We start from the raw sequence: 13,256 nt of genomic DNA on the forward strand, positions 1-13,256 counted from the left end.
CATGAATTAGAGCAGGGAACAATTCTGTGTAGGTCATAGGGATAGGATCAAAATTAGGCTTTCGAGATTGATTTTGCTCGTTCAGTGGAGGAGCTCGTTGACGAGTACTCTGCTGATAATCTGGAATTGCATGAACTGAATTGGATACAGGAATGACATAGGAAACATGATGATGTTGATGATGATTATTTCCTCCCATGATTATCTTCTTTGAAAAGTCATTACCAAACTTCTTCACACTACCAGCTGAGTTAGCTTCTTCAAGCAAACATTCCTTTCGGACATCCTTTTCTAGAAGCGCTTTCATATCCACGTCTCCATGGGAGTCAGTAGGTGTACGGACTACTATCCCCTTAGGAAAGGATGAGTTCAAAGTTTCCAGAAAGACCTTTGCCATCCTTTCTTCCATCATAGGGGGATTGACTTGGGAAGCAACTAGAGCCTCAACCAGAGCAGTCAGATGCTCCATACCAGCCTTCAGAGTAATCACCTCTTCGCGAAGTTCATGAATCTCTTGTTTAATGCCTTCCATTTCTTCTTAGCACGAGTGTTGTACTGTTGATACCAGGAGAAAGGAAATAAGGCTCTAGAAAAACTTCTTTAGAAAGCAGGACTAAATGTAGAATGATGCATGCAATGCCAATGATTTGTTTTAATTTTTGAGTTTCAAGGAACTTAAGATATTAACTTGTAAACACTCAAACATTGGACTAAAGCTTCGATTAAGTTATCATCAAAATCAATCATCCATTTTGGTGGATTAGAATTTTCACCCCATCAACACCCAAGATCCATTGAGTTTGATGAAACTTATGATGTTTACAAGGAAAGACCTCTAAGTTCCTTGAAAACCAAAAGAAAAAGAGTTTTCATGGATGCATGAATGCATGGTTTATGCATCAACCACAATCAAGGTCACACACAAGATCACACAAGCAAGGTTCAAAAGTTCGACATCACTAGCATGGAGCCATGGGTTTACCCAACCACAAGGTGTGTACTAAGGTGTTTTTTGTACCTGTAGAACGGGTTCTAAAAGTTCCCAAGGTCTACATTCCATCTCGAGAATATTATCGGCTTAAGCGATTGACTCACCAACCAACAATATTCTAAAGAGAAACTCGCTCGAGTGTAGTATCGCGTGACAACCAATTGGGACTTCACCCAACTAGTCTCCGCACTACGTCCTAAAAGGCTAAGATGGGTTAAGGGGTTCTAAGGTCCTCAGCTTTACAGACCCAACCAAAAGTAAAAATGCTTTCACGACTGACTCGTTCAACACTATCACCTTTAGCCAAGCCATCCTCCACTGAGTGGTGGATCTCAAGTCAGCTCACGAAGGAATAACTCCACATAAGCCAAAATGACTATACCACCGCCTATCTTAATGTACACTCAAGTCCGGGTATAGGACTTATCTCACACAGAGAAACCACCAGGCACCAAAATAAAAAGAACAAACAAAACAAACAAAGCACACAATAATATATACTGATAATAATATACACAGATAAACAAAAATAGGCTTAACACACAAAGATACACCAATACTTTGATCAGTATCCCCAGTGAAGTCGCCATTTTTCTGTAGCGGGGAAAATCTGAGATCGAAGCCATTAATTGACTCGACTCAATATTTCAGTGAAAGTCGCCACCGCGCTTTATTGTTTCCAAAGGAAATGGGAAAAGAACGAAAAAAACCCAAAGTTTGTTTTTTTTTAAAACAAAAAGAGATCTTAGGTACGGGTGATGATTATACAAGGGGAAGGTTTTAAGCACCCCTCATATCTGTGGTACTCCACAGGAACCTTTTTTGAAAATCTGTGTTTTATAAAAGATATCGTGTACAAAAAAAAGGGTTTGTTTGATTTTTAAAATAAGCTCGGCAAAGCGTTAAGCTTTGGGCCTACATACCTCCTCGGTGCAATGGAGAAGTCAGAGCTAATGTAGTTCCGCTTTTTTTGGGAAAACATTTTAAAAACGAATAAACACTTTGTTGTCGTTAGAGAGAAATACTCAGCCATTGATCTTGAGCATGAGAACAAACAAGTTCTTTGCATCGCAAATGAAAGAAGGGCGCCAACTCGGATAAAATCAACGAGTATGCCACTAGCTCTCTCACGCGGAAAAGATCTCATTATTATCAATCAATTTCAAAATCGTGGGGTATAACCACTCGTTTCGACAATTAACGGTGTCTAAACTTTTGAAGAAAAGCCACTAAGGGCGAAAGATATTTTTAAGAAAAAGGTTTTGAAAAGATTGCAAACATAAGAATATTTTGGAAAAAGGGAGAAGATTTTGAAAATTTAAGAATGGGAGGAGATGAAGAGGCTAACCTAATGCATAAAATAAAAGCTAAGGAAAGAAACGGTCTAACCAAATAAGAAGCCAACACTTGACATTAAGAGCCAAGGTAGTTTTCCCATCCTTTGGATTTATCAATACCAACACATTAACACTTGGGGATCCACATGAACTTATTGTCTTAGAACCACTTTGCATTAAGCACGTTAAGATTCTGACGAAAATCGGGCAGAGTAACGGCTGTTTTTCGGGTAAAATCCTTATATCAATGCCTTGGAATTAACCATCAAGGGCTTTCAAGGAAATACCTGCACACATAAACATACAACAGAACAATGCCAGACAGACAGAACAATCACATGATAGTAATAGAATGAGTCCAGAGGTACTAGGTCCATAAGTCCGAATCTCCAAAGTGCTAGGGATAGTAACCGATAGTCCAAAGAGAGCCTTATGTATTTTTTAGATTTTCGGTTGTTTATTAGTGTTTTAGCAAAAAAAGTAAAGTATGGTCCAAGTGGACAAAAGAAAAATAACAGAAGCATAAACATATGTCCAAGTGGACAAAGAGAAAATGACGGAAAGTAAATATGATAAAATGATAAAGTAAAGCGATAAGGCGAGAAATATAAAGAGCGGTATTATAAAGAACGGTAATATAAAAGGTGCGGAAATTAAAGTTAGTTGTTAAATGTTAAAGATAACCATCTTGAAACTTGTCAAGTATGTTATCAAAGTTAGTAGGAAGATCTATGGTGAGTGAATGATGTACTCGGATTTAAAGTCAATGGGGCTTATCAGAAGCTTGATAAAATCATAGCGACTACACGATAAAAACCTCCACAAGTCTTAAATCAACCGCATACAATTCTCTTCCATGTTTGATCTTTTTGATTCGGGACACGAAATATTGCGCTATGTTAAGCAGATCGCCAAGTGATTTATGTAGAAATCACCCTACAACGAGGCCGGTCAAAACTTTATGTGCTAATGTATGCGAGAAGAACGATATGTAGATCGCCTTCTGAAAGCAATACCGCACGAAAAGAAAATAGGTAACGATCTAGTCTTCACTAAGAATCCATAAGAATTCTCAAAGTATTAAGACTTTCATCGATCAAAAGAAAAAAAGGAGAAGGAGAAGATAAAATGCATAAAGATAATCAACTCACACTATCATTAATATCATTCATCTAATATTATGGATTTGGTTCTTTCAAACCTATCAACATCCTAGATCCAATGATATTAATGAAATGGAGGAAGAAGAATAAAATTCACAAAAGATAATCAACTCACACTATCATTAATATCATTCATCTAATATTATGGATTAGGTCATTTCAAACCTATCAACATCCTAGATCCAATGATATTAATGAAATGGAGGAAGTAGGAAGCCAAAACAAGCATAAAAAAGGCAAAAAAACACATTCTGCCAGCAGGAAATCGATTTCATGCAGAGGGAAATCGATTTCCATAAGGCAGTTTTCAAAAAAAAAACAAGTTACGTACAGCATGAAATCGATTTGAGCCTTAAGGAAATCGATTTGACCAGTGTAAAAATCAGCAAAAACAGCATTTAGAGGCATAAAACTTGACTTGAACAAATGTACAAACACCTTATGATCAAACATCAATTGGAGCACGAATTTTCCATCAAATCACCATCAAATAGCACCAATATAGCATCAAAGATGCATCACACACAAGCAACAAAGATCTACATCATGACATACAAAAAAGGATGAAGAAAATTTACCAAATCTTGAACAAAACTTGGATCTACTTCAAGAATCACCAACACAAATCTTGATCTCTCAACAATTAAAGAAAAAAAAGTGAAATGGATGGTGGTTTAGCTCAAAGTTTGTGAGGTTCAAGATGTAACTCACAAACTTTATGAAAGAATGAAGAGCTTTGGTGAATTTGGTAGGAATGAGGAGAGAAATTGCAAGAGGTTTTTTGGCTCTCAAAAGCTTGAGAAATGAGAGAGTAGTGGGCTCTATTTATAGGATGAGAGCAAGAGTAGTGGTAGTTTGGTCTTTTTGCATTTGGTAATTAGCTTGTGTTTAATTGGTGATTAAAGTGGCAATTAAATGGTAAAAAGTGGTAAAATGGGGTTTAAGTGGGTTTAATGAAGAGAATTATTTTGATGAGGTGGAAAATTGGTGAAATGACAAAGATGGTCAAAGAAAATAGGTGCCAAAATCAAATCAAGCTTCCCTCTCTATTTTTTTTTTGAATTTCGCCTGAAGGAAATCGATTTCCCCAGGAGTGAAATCGATTTCACTCTGTTCCAGAAGAGAATTTGGCGCAAAATACACTAGGGAAATCGATTTACCCAGGAGGGAAATCGATTTCATGCTGTCCAGAATGTGATTTTGTTGAAGATTGCTGCAGGGAAATCGATTTACCCAGTAGGGAAATCGATTTCATCAGTCATAAATGTGAAAAATGCCTCGCTTAATGCATGTCTTGGCTTGGTACCTACAAAACAAAAGCCTACAAAGAAACAAAGCAATATTTTTGGTATTTGGGTTAGTATAATATGCATAAAAGATAAACAATCATTGGTGCTTGATGGTCCCTCTTATTGATGAGGTGAGTGCAACACCACAAACAAAACTTCCAAGTGAAGCTCTTGATTAGTGATTGAAATATGAATGATATAGGATCTTAGGGTCAAAAATTGGGGTATGACAGCTAGCATGATCGAAATTCCAAAGCGGGAAGATTCCAATTTCAAATGGAACGGTTTTTCTTAGAGGACGCGTGGGAACATCTGAAATGAAGTGAGCGTTTGAAATATCGAACGTGGCAAAGATCTATGTAGAGACCGTTAGGGTCGAAGTAGTATAAATAGGAGTACTATTGTTTAGTTTGATATGTTCGAATCAATATACAAAAAATTCACAAAATTACTCGAAGTACCGGCGCGAGAGAAAAGAGTCTTTGCTTAAACAATGTATGTGTGAAGAACATCATGTTTACATATTTCTATGTTATTTGTTCAATGCAAAGTTATATACGTAAAAGTTCTTTGTTTATACAATTGCTTTATTTCATTTCAAAGTCATCTATTTATTGCACTTTACATTATAAAATTGTATGTTTCTACAAACTAGAAAGATTATTGAACATGAATCAAATTACTAAAACACTATTCGACAATGTCCTAGGATCAATCTAGTCGATCCTGCGAGTAACCAGATTGTATAAACACTTTGAAGGACTAGTGGTTGTTTGTCAGAAATCACTGGTAAACAATAGGTGTCATACCCCAAAATTTGTCCATCCCATTTCACTTTCAAACTCATACAAAGATTCAAGGCTCAAGGGTTAACTCAAGGCATACTCTCCTAATCAAAGGGTCTTCAAATTAGGGTTTTGGTTTTGCTAAGGAGAAAAGATGTATCAAGGGTTCTAATGGATTTCATATGGTTTATTAGGTTCCAAATTATCCCCCACGCCAAGTTTCAAGCCTCAGCTTACAAGATTGCTTAGTCAACTGCTTAGATGATCAACAGTCGACTATTTTGACCTAAAAGTCAACTATGGTCAAATCACAATCAAAACTCCTGATTTTTGGTCAACATCCTTCTTTTGGAGTATAATTCATCATTTGATCAAAGGTTGATCATGGTTTATCAAGGAAAGCTTCAAAATCAACAAGATTCAAAGTTTCCAAATTAGGGTTTTTGTCTAAAAAGTCAACTGTACTTTGACTGGCCATAACTTTCACATGGAGTATCAAAAATTTCCCAACCAAAGCCTATTCTGAAGAAAATTGGATTCTCTACGACTTTGTCTCTCACATGCCAAGGCCAGAAATGCTTCATTCAAGAGATATAAGTCAAGACATTATAGGTCCCTTTTAAAAAGTCAATCAAAAGTCATCTTTTTCAAATGAAGCATACATGAACATTGAAAGCTCAATTGATATGAAACCAAAGGCATCATTTAGAGGGCACTCCAAGATTTCTAAAATGACCAAGAACACCTTCATATGATCAATATTGAGAGAGATATGAAGTGCACAAGTTGGTCAAAATTCAAGAAGGGCATGAAAGTCACTTTGGCCAATTTTGGATATTTGTACTAATGGGCTTAAGTTTTGTACATCAAACCCTCATATGATCCAAATAAGGGCCAATAAAACCATTCTCATATTTTTGGCATTTTATTTATATTTATTTGAATTTTATTCATATAAATGCAAAATAAATTAAGTAAAATATCAAAAATAATGAATTAAATCATGGGGCTTTGTTTTGGATCACATAAAGGCCCAAGAAACATCTTGAGAGCCAAGGAAGTTTGTTGGTTCATGATTTGTATTTTATTTATTTCTTGATTTTATTCAAATTAAATCAAGGAAAAATGAGTAAAAATCAAATTAGTGCATGATTTGATTTTTTTTCAATCACAAAATCATTCTTAAAACTCAAATGAATCAATTATGGTGATTGGAAAGAGATTAAAGCAAAAATAGCAAGATTTTACACAAATTCTCAATTAAATATTTTCATATTTTTTTCTCACTAATCACTTGATTTATTTCCAATCTTTTGCCCTAATTCTCATCAATATATATAAATGAGTTTATTCAGAATAGGAGAGGACGAAAATGGGGGAAAGAGACAAGGGTTTGAAACTCAAAGTTTCTAAAAAAATTTGCACCATCTTGTTTGGACTTGCAGCCATGTTCAAGCATGTTTGAACGTCCCTTCTTATTTCTGAAGTATCCCAGAATCCTTCAACTCGAAGGCACCGGTTTGGTAAAATCTTAGATTTCGGTTCTTTCCATCCACGCGTTTCTAATGATTTTTTATTGTTTGTATGATCTCAGGGGGACCATTATAACAGGTTTCAAGCATTAGATGGGAGGTCTAAAGTGTAAATAGAAGGATGCCATGGCTAGGCCATGAGAGTTGCTCACTTCTGTTTTCATAGTTTAAGGATGTTTCAGGTCAAACTAACGCTTCCATCAGATTCGCAACCTATCAATTAGTGGATCTGGGTTCTTTTCTTGTGTGTTTTGATACGATTTTGCAGGATAACTCAACCCCCTCGCCGGAGAAAACGAAGGAACTACCGTCGGTGGTGGTTTGAAGTTTGCAGGGGGCGGTCAGCGCTTGCGTGGCGTGTTTGTGCGTTCTAGTTGGGTGGTCAACAAAACCAAATTCTCTCTGCTTCTCATTCGTCCTTCAGTACCACGTGGGCCCAAGTTTGATTTCGTTTGACCTTTCAATTGATTATTTACTTTTATATATTAGTTTTGTTTGATATTTATATGTTGACAAATCAATCGCAGCGCAACTGGCAGAATGGAATAACGTTACCTTAGAGGCCTGGGTTCGAACCCATGCGTGTTACGTTTTTATTTTGAATTTCTGTTGTTTCAGATTTAGTACATGAAGCCGCATATGTTCATAGTGTGTCCTTCCTTCATCCACCACAGGATCTTCCTAGCGTACAATCCAAGGACCTAGAATATGCATACCAACGGTGTACCTCACCAACATGCAGCACCGGATCACACGCCCTAGTCAATCTTCCTCCTAGTTTGTTTATTGTTCTTTGTTTATTTATTTTATTATTGTTTATTTTTAGTCAACCATTAATCAACTAATCATTAATAGTTAACTAAGATTAAAATAATTATAATTAGGATTTTAATTAGATTTTAATTTTAGGTTTAACTAAATAATTGGCTTAATTTTAATTTTAGGCTAAATAAATTAGGATTAATTAATTAATAATTTTAATTAGGTTAATTAGATGATTTAATTTAGGTTAATAATTAACTTAATGTAGGATTGATTTAAATTATAATTAGGATTAATTTATTAATCGTTTTGATCGAATCAATCGGTCGCGATGGTTAATAATGAATTATTCAATTAATTAAATAAGATATCCAAATAGGTTTATTTACTAAAAGGTTTTAACTGATTCGATTGGTTACGATGATTAGTAATCTTCATAAATTTGTTATTTGTTTTAATCAAATATATTGATTACGATAATTAACAATAATTAAAATCCTTCATTAATTTATTAATCGTTTTAATCAAACTAATTGGTTGCGATGGTTAATAATAAAATAATTCAAATTCCCAAAACAATTTAAATAATTTATTTAAAACACATTTATTTGCTAATGATGATAATCGAATCAATCGATTAGAATAATTAGCAATTCTTTATTTTATTTGTTAATTATGGTGATCAAACCTATTGATCATCGCGATTAATGAAACATATAATAATCAGGGTTGTACGCCATATCAAAACACATCTCTTTCATAAACTACATTTCAAAACTGCGATAAGGTAATTCAAAATACCTTACAAACTACGAATTTCAAAACTGCGATAAGGTAATTCAAAATACCTTCAAACAACCTCGTATTAATTCTAAGGCGTACAACCCTGCCCCGAACTACGTAGACTCTGATCCTCCCTAAGGAGGTACGTAGGCACTTGGCAACAAGGCGAGTCCCCTTCCCCAAAATTCTAATTAGGTTCGAATTTTGCCATTCACCCTTGAAAGCATAAACCTTGCCTTAACATTTTTAGCCACAAATTTTACCTTAAACTTAAAACCTTAGGAAAGGGTTAAGGGTTCCTAACACCTTCCCTTGACCTGAATATAATAACTTACCCCGAATTCTCTTAACTGCGTAGGGTTTCCTATTCGCCCTGGTAGAATAGGTGGCGACTCTAAATCTAAATTTTTAGGGCAGGTTGCTACAATAGGTAGTATTATTCATTCCTTATAAATACTCACTCAATCATGCAGTCTCATACCTGCACATTCTCAGGATCCCTCTCATTATGATGTGAATTCGGTTTTCTTTTCCTAAAAACTGCCAGGAGCCACTTTTTTCATGCCTTGTTCACCGACGACCAGTCTCCACCCTCGTCAGACTTGGGTGTTACAAAAACCATCACTTTCTCCTTGTTCTCCTCTTTGAAAATTCAGAAAGCGAGAGATAAAAAGTTGGAGAGGGAGGGTGAGTGGTGGAAGAAGAGGGAAAGAGAAGTCTTAACCAAGCCATTTTTTTATTGCATGTAATTTTCTCGAGAGCTTGACGAAGATTTAAGTCCAATCAGTGGCGGAGGCAGGGGGTACAGGGGTAGGCCATGGCCTCCCCTTTATTTATTTTCTTAAATTTTTTTTATATATTGGAAAATACTAAAATAGCCTTAGATTTAATTAAAATTTATTTTATATTTTTCCTTATTCATGTCTGTTCACATTTTTTCTTTTGGGTTAGATAAAAGAGTTTTAAAAACACAAGTTTCATTCTCTCATTGTCGTGAAAAGATTTTTTTTTACAAAACTTACAGAAATCATTGTCGTCGCCGTCGGAAGTTGGAACCCTTGCAACCTTCTTTGTTTCAAAAAGGTCTTCTCTTCTTCCCTTATGTATTTTTAATTTTAGGGTTTTTATCTTCTTCTTCCTTTAAAAGTGTTAGGAGGGACACTGATTATACATTTTATGAATTTGGGGATGTTAGATTTATGGTTTAGGGATGTTAAATTTCTCAATTTTCTAGACTTTTAGAGGTTAAATTTATGTTTCTTGTAATCTATTAAGGTTAGCAATCCATGAAATTGAAAGCTAAGAAAAGAGAAATCTTCTTTCTTGTAGCTTCAAGGTTGAACCTATATTTTGAGACTGACTGCAATTTTTCTGCATATGCAAAAAAAACTTAACAGTAGACAATAGTGGAGAAATAACAATAGTGAACTTATATTTTGAGTTCATCATACTGTTACTGTTAGTGGAGAAATAACAATAGTTAATGTTAGTGACTATATATATGAATTCATCATACTGTTACTACAAATAAATATAAAATTTGTATTGTATATGAAAAAAGTATGAACTAGATTAATAGATACTATTAGTTAATGATATTTTCACTCATACTATTTGCTAATAGATTTATTGAAAAATATGAATTGGAAGAAAACTCTTTTTAGTGATATAATTTATTAGTATAAATTGGATGGATATTTGTTGATATTATATTTTGTTTTATTTTTTTCATCAGAAACGTAAAGATGAATAATCGGAAAATTGATTCTTTTTTCAAGAGGAAAGCATGTGAAATTGAAAGAGAAGAAAGAGATGAAGAAGTTATAATCCCGATAACAGAACCTCAAAGAGATCTTGAGAATCCAATAATTGAAGAACATCATGGCTTTGAAAACTCTTTGGAACGTGATTCTGGAAAGCGTCCCCCGATTTGGAAATATCCACCAAATCAAGTGGATGCAATACAACGAGCTTATCTAGAATGGGGTCCATATCAAATTCATTTAGAAAACTATCCTTTGTCCGGTAATGAAGATCATCCAAGAAGGTTTCAACATACTTGGTTTAGCATTTTTCCATCATGGTTAGAATATTCACCATCCGAAGATGCGGCATATTGCTTACCATGTTACCTTTTTAGCAAAAAACCAAGTGGACGTCCCGGATCACATGTCTTCATTTCTATGGGTTTTAGAAATTGGAAAAAAGTTAGGAATGGAAAGCAATGTTCCTTTCTTAAACACTTAGGGAAGGATCCATGCTCACCACACAACAATGCAATGCAAGCTTGTCAAGACTTGTTGAATCAAGATGGTCATATTAGAAATGTTATTCAAGTGCAAAGTTCGTGTCAAAGAATGAATAATCGGCTACGTCTCAAGACTTTAATCGACACGGTTCGTTGGTTAACACTTCAAGCTTGTGCTTTTAGGGGTCACGATGAAACTAGTAATTCAAAAAATCAAGGAAACTTTCTTGAGTTGTTAAAACTTTTAGCATCTTATAATGATGAAATTGCAAAAGTTGTGTTGGAAAATGCTCCACAAAATTGCAAGTATACTTCACATCAAATTCAAAAAGAGCTCTTGCAAATTCTTTCAAGTAGGGTGAAAAAGCATATTCGTGAGGAAATTGGTGATTCCAAATTTTGTATCGTTGTGGATGAAGCCCGCGATGAGTCAAAAAAGGAACAAATGGCTCTTGTGTTAATATTTGTTGATAAAGTTGGTTTAATACAAGAAAGATTTTTTGATGTGACACATGTTAAAGACACCACATCTTTAACTCTTAAGGAAGCAATATGTGATATACTTTCTCGACATAACCTTGATGTTTCTAACATTCGTGGCCAAGGTTATGATGGTGCTAGCAACATGAGAGGAGAATGGAATGGCTTACAAGCACTCTTTATGAAGGATTGTCCTTATGCGTACTATGTTCATTGTTTTGCTCACCGATTGCAACTTGCGTTGGTTACATCTTCAAGAGAGGTAATATCAGTTCATAAATTCTTTGAAAAGTTAACTTTTATTGTTAATGTTGTTTGTTCTTCTACGAAGCGCCATGATGAGCTAAAAGCGGCCCAATTAGAAGAAATTGCATATTTATTAGAGATTGATGAGATTGTAACTGGTAAAGGTGCGAATCAAGTTGGTACTTTGAAACGAGCGGGAGATACTCGTTGGGGATCACATTATAATTCTTTTTGTAGCTTGATAAACATGTATGAAGCAACTTGTTCAGTTTTAAAAAAAATTGCAAGAGAAAGAGGAAGTTATGCTACACGCGGGGATGCTGATAGTTCTTATAATTACTTGAAGGCATTTGATTTTATATTTATTTTGCACATGATGAAAGAAATTATGGGGATAACAGATATGCTTTGTCAAGCCTTGCAAAAACAAAATCAGGATGTAGTTAATGCTATGCACTTGGTTCGTTCAACAAAGAGTTTTATTCAAGACTTGAGAGAAAATGGTTGGGATATATTGTTTACTAAAGTGAGATCTTTTTGTGAAAAACATGGTATTGAGATTCCTGATCTTAATGATATTCATTCAACAACAAGATTTGGACGATCGCGTCTTGAAGAGAATCAAGTCACAATTCAACATTATTTTAAAGTTGAAATCTTTTTCACTACCATTGATAAACAGTTAGAAGAGTTGAATAGCAGATTTAGTGAGCAAGCAATGGATTTGTTAACCCTTTCTTGTGCTTTGTCTCCTAAGGATGGATATAAAGCTTTTAATATTGATACTATTTGTTCTCTTGTGGAAAAATATTATCCTATGGATTTTAGTTATCAAGAGAAGAATAATTTGCAATTTCAACTCCAACATTTTCTATTTACTGCTCGCAAAGAGTCAAATTTGAATAATTTATCAACTATTCAAGAACTATGTTCATGCTTGGTTGCAACAGGACCGTCTTATCATGACTCTTCCAGTTTATACGGCTACAACTGAGAGGTCCTTTTCAGCAATGAAAATTATCAAGACTAAGTTGAGAAACAAGATGGATGATGGGTTTCTAGGAGATAGCATGACAGTATATATTGAAAGGGAGATCAGTTCAAGCATTAGTTCTGAGTCTATTATTGATGATTTCAAGTCACTCGGAACGCGTAGAGCATTATTTTAAGGTACTTTTAAATTATATAGTTTGATTTTTTTATAATCAATTTTGTATTATGTTAACTTAATGTTTTATTAAAAATATTATTTTTATTTTTATTTTTAATTTTTATTTTACATTAGCGGCCATCCCATTTTTTTTATCTGGCTCCGCCACTGAGTCCAATGGAGTTATTATTCGGGTCTGACCAACATCATCTTCATCCTTCCATCATTCAAACTCAGGTTCTACATCAACTTAAGGTGGGGTTCCTAGGCTTAAATTGGGTTTAGCACCTTTAGGATGGTTGCGTGATGAGGGTTTAGGGTATTTCTTTGATGATTGGTGTTATTAAGTGAAATTCCCAAAAATGTTGTTGCTTGATGATGAACAATTTGTCTTAATTGGCATGTTCAAATTATGATGAAAACTTGATTTCATTTTATTAGAATTAGAGGACTCGTGAACTTATTGGTTGTCCTTAATGACAAGTTTGAT

At 34.6% G+C, this 13,256-nt stretch overlaps 1 pseudogene; it reads left to right on the forward strand.

The window, feature by feature from the left end:
• The first annotated feature begins 10,387 nt into the window (after positions 1-10,387).
• Positions 10,388-12,785, forward strand: LOC131649624 (uncharacterized; annotated as a pseudogene).
• The last annotated feature ends 471 nt before the right edge of the window (positions 12,786-13,256 follow it).

This window comes from Vicia villosa, linkage group LG2 (assembly GCF_029867415.1).
Source record: "Vicia villosa cultivar HV-30 ecotype Madison, WI linkage group LG2, Vvil1.0, whole genome shotgun sequence".
In the NCBI taxonomy this organism is placed as follows: domain Eukaryota; kingdom Viridiplantae; phylum Streptophyta; class Magnoliopsida; order Fabales; family Fabaceae; genus Vicia; species Vicia villosa.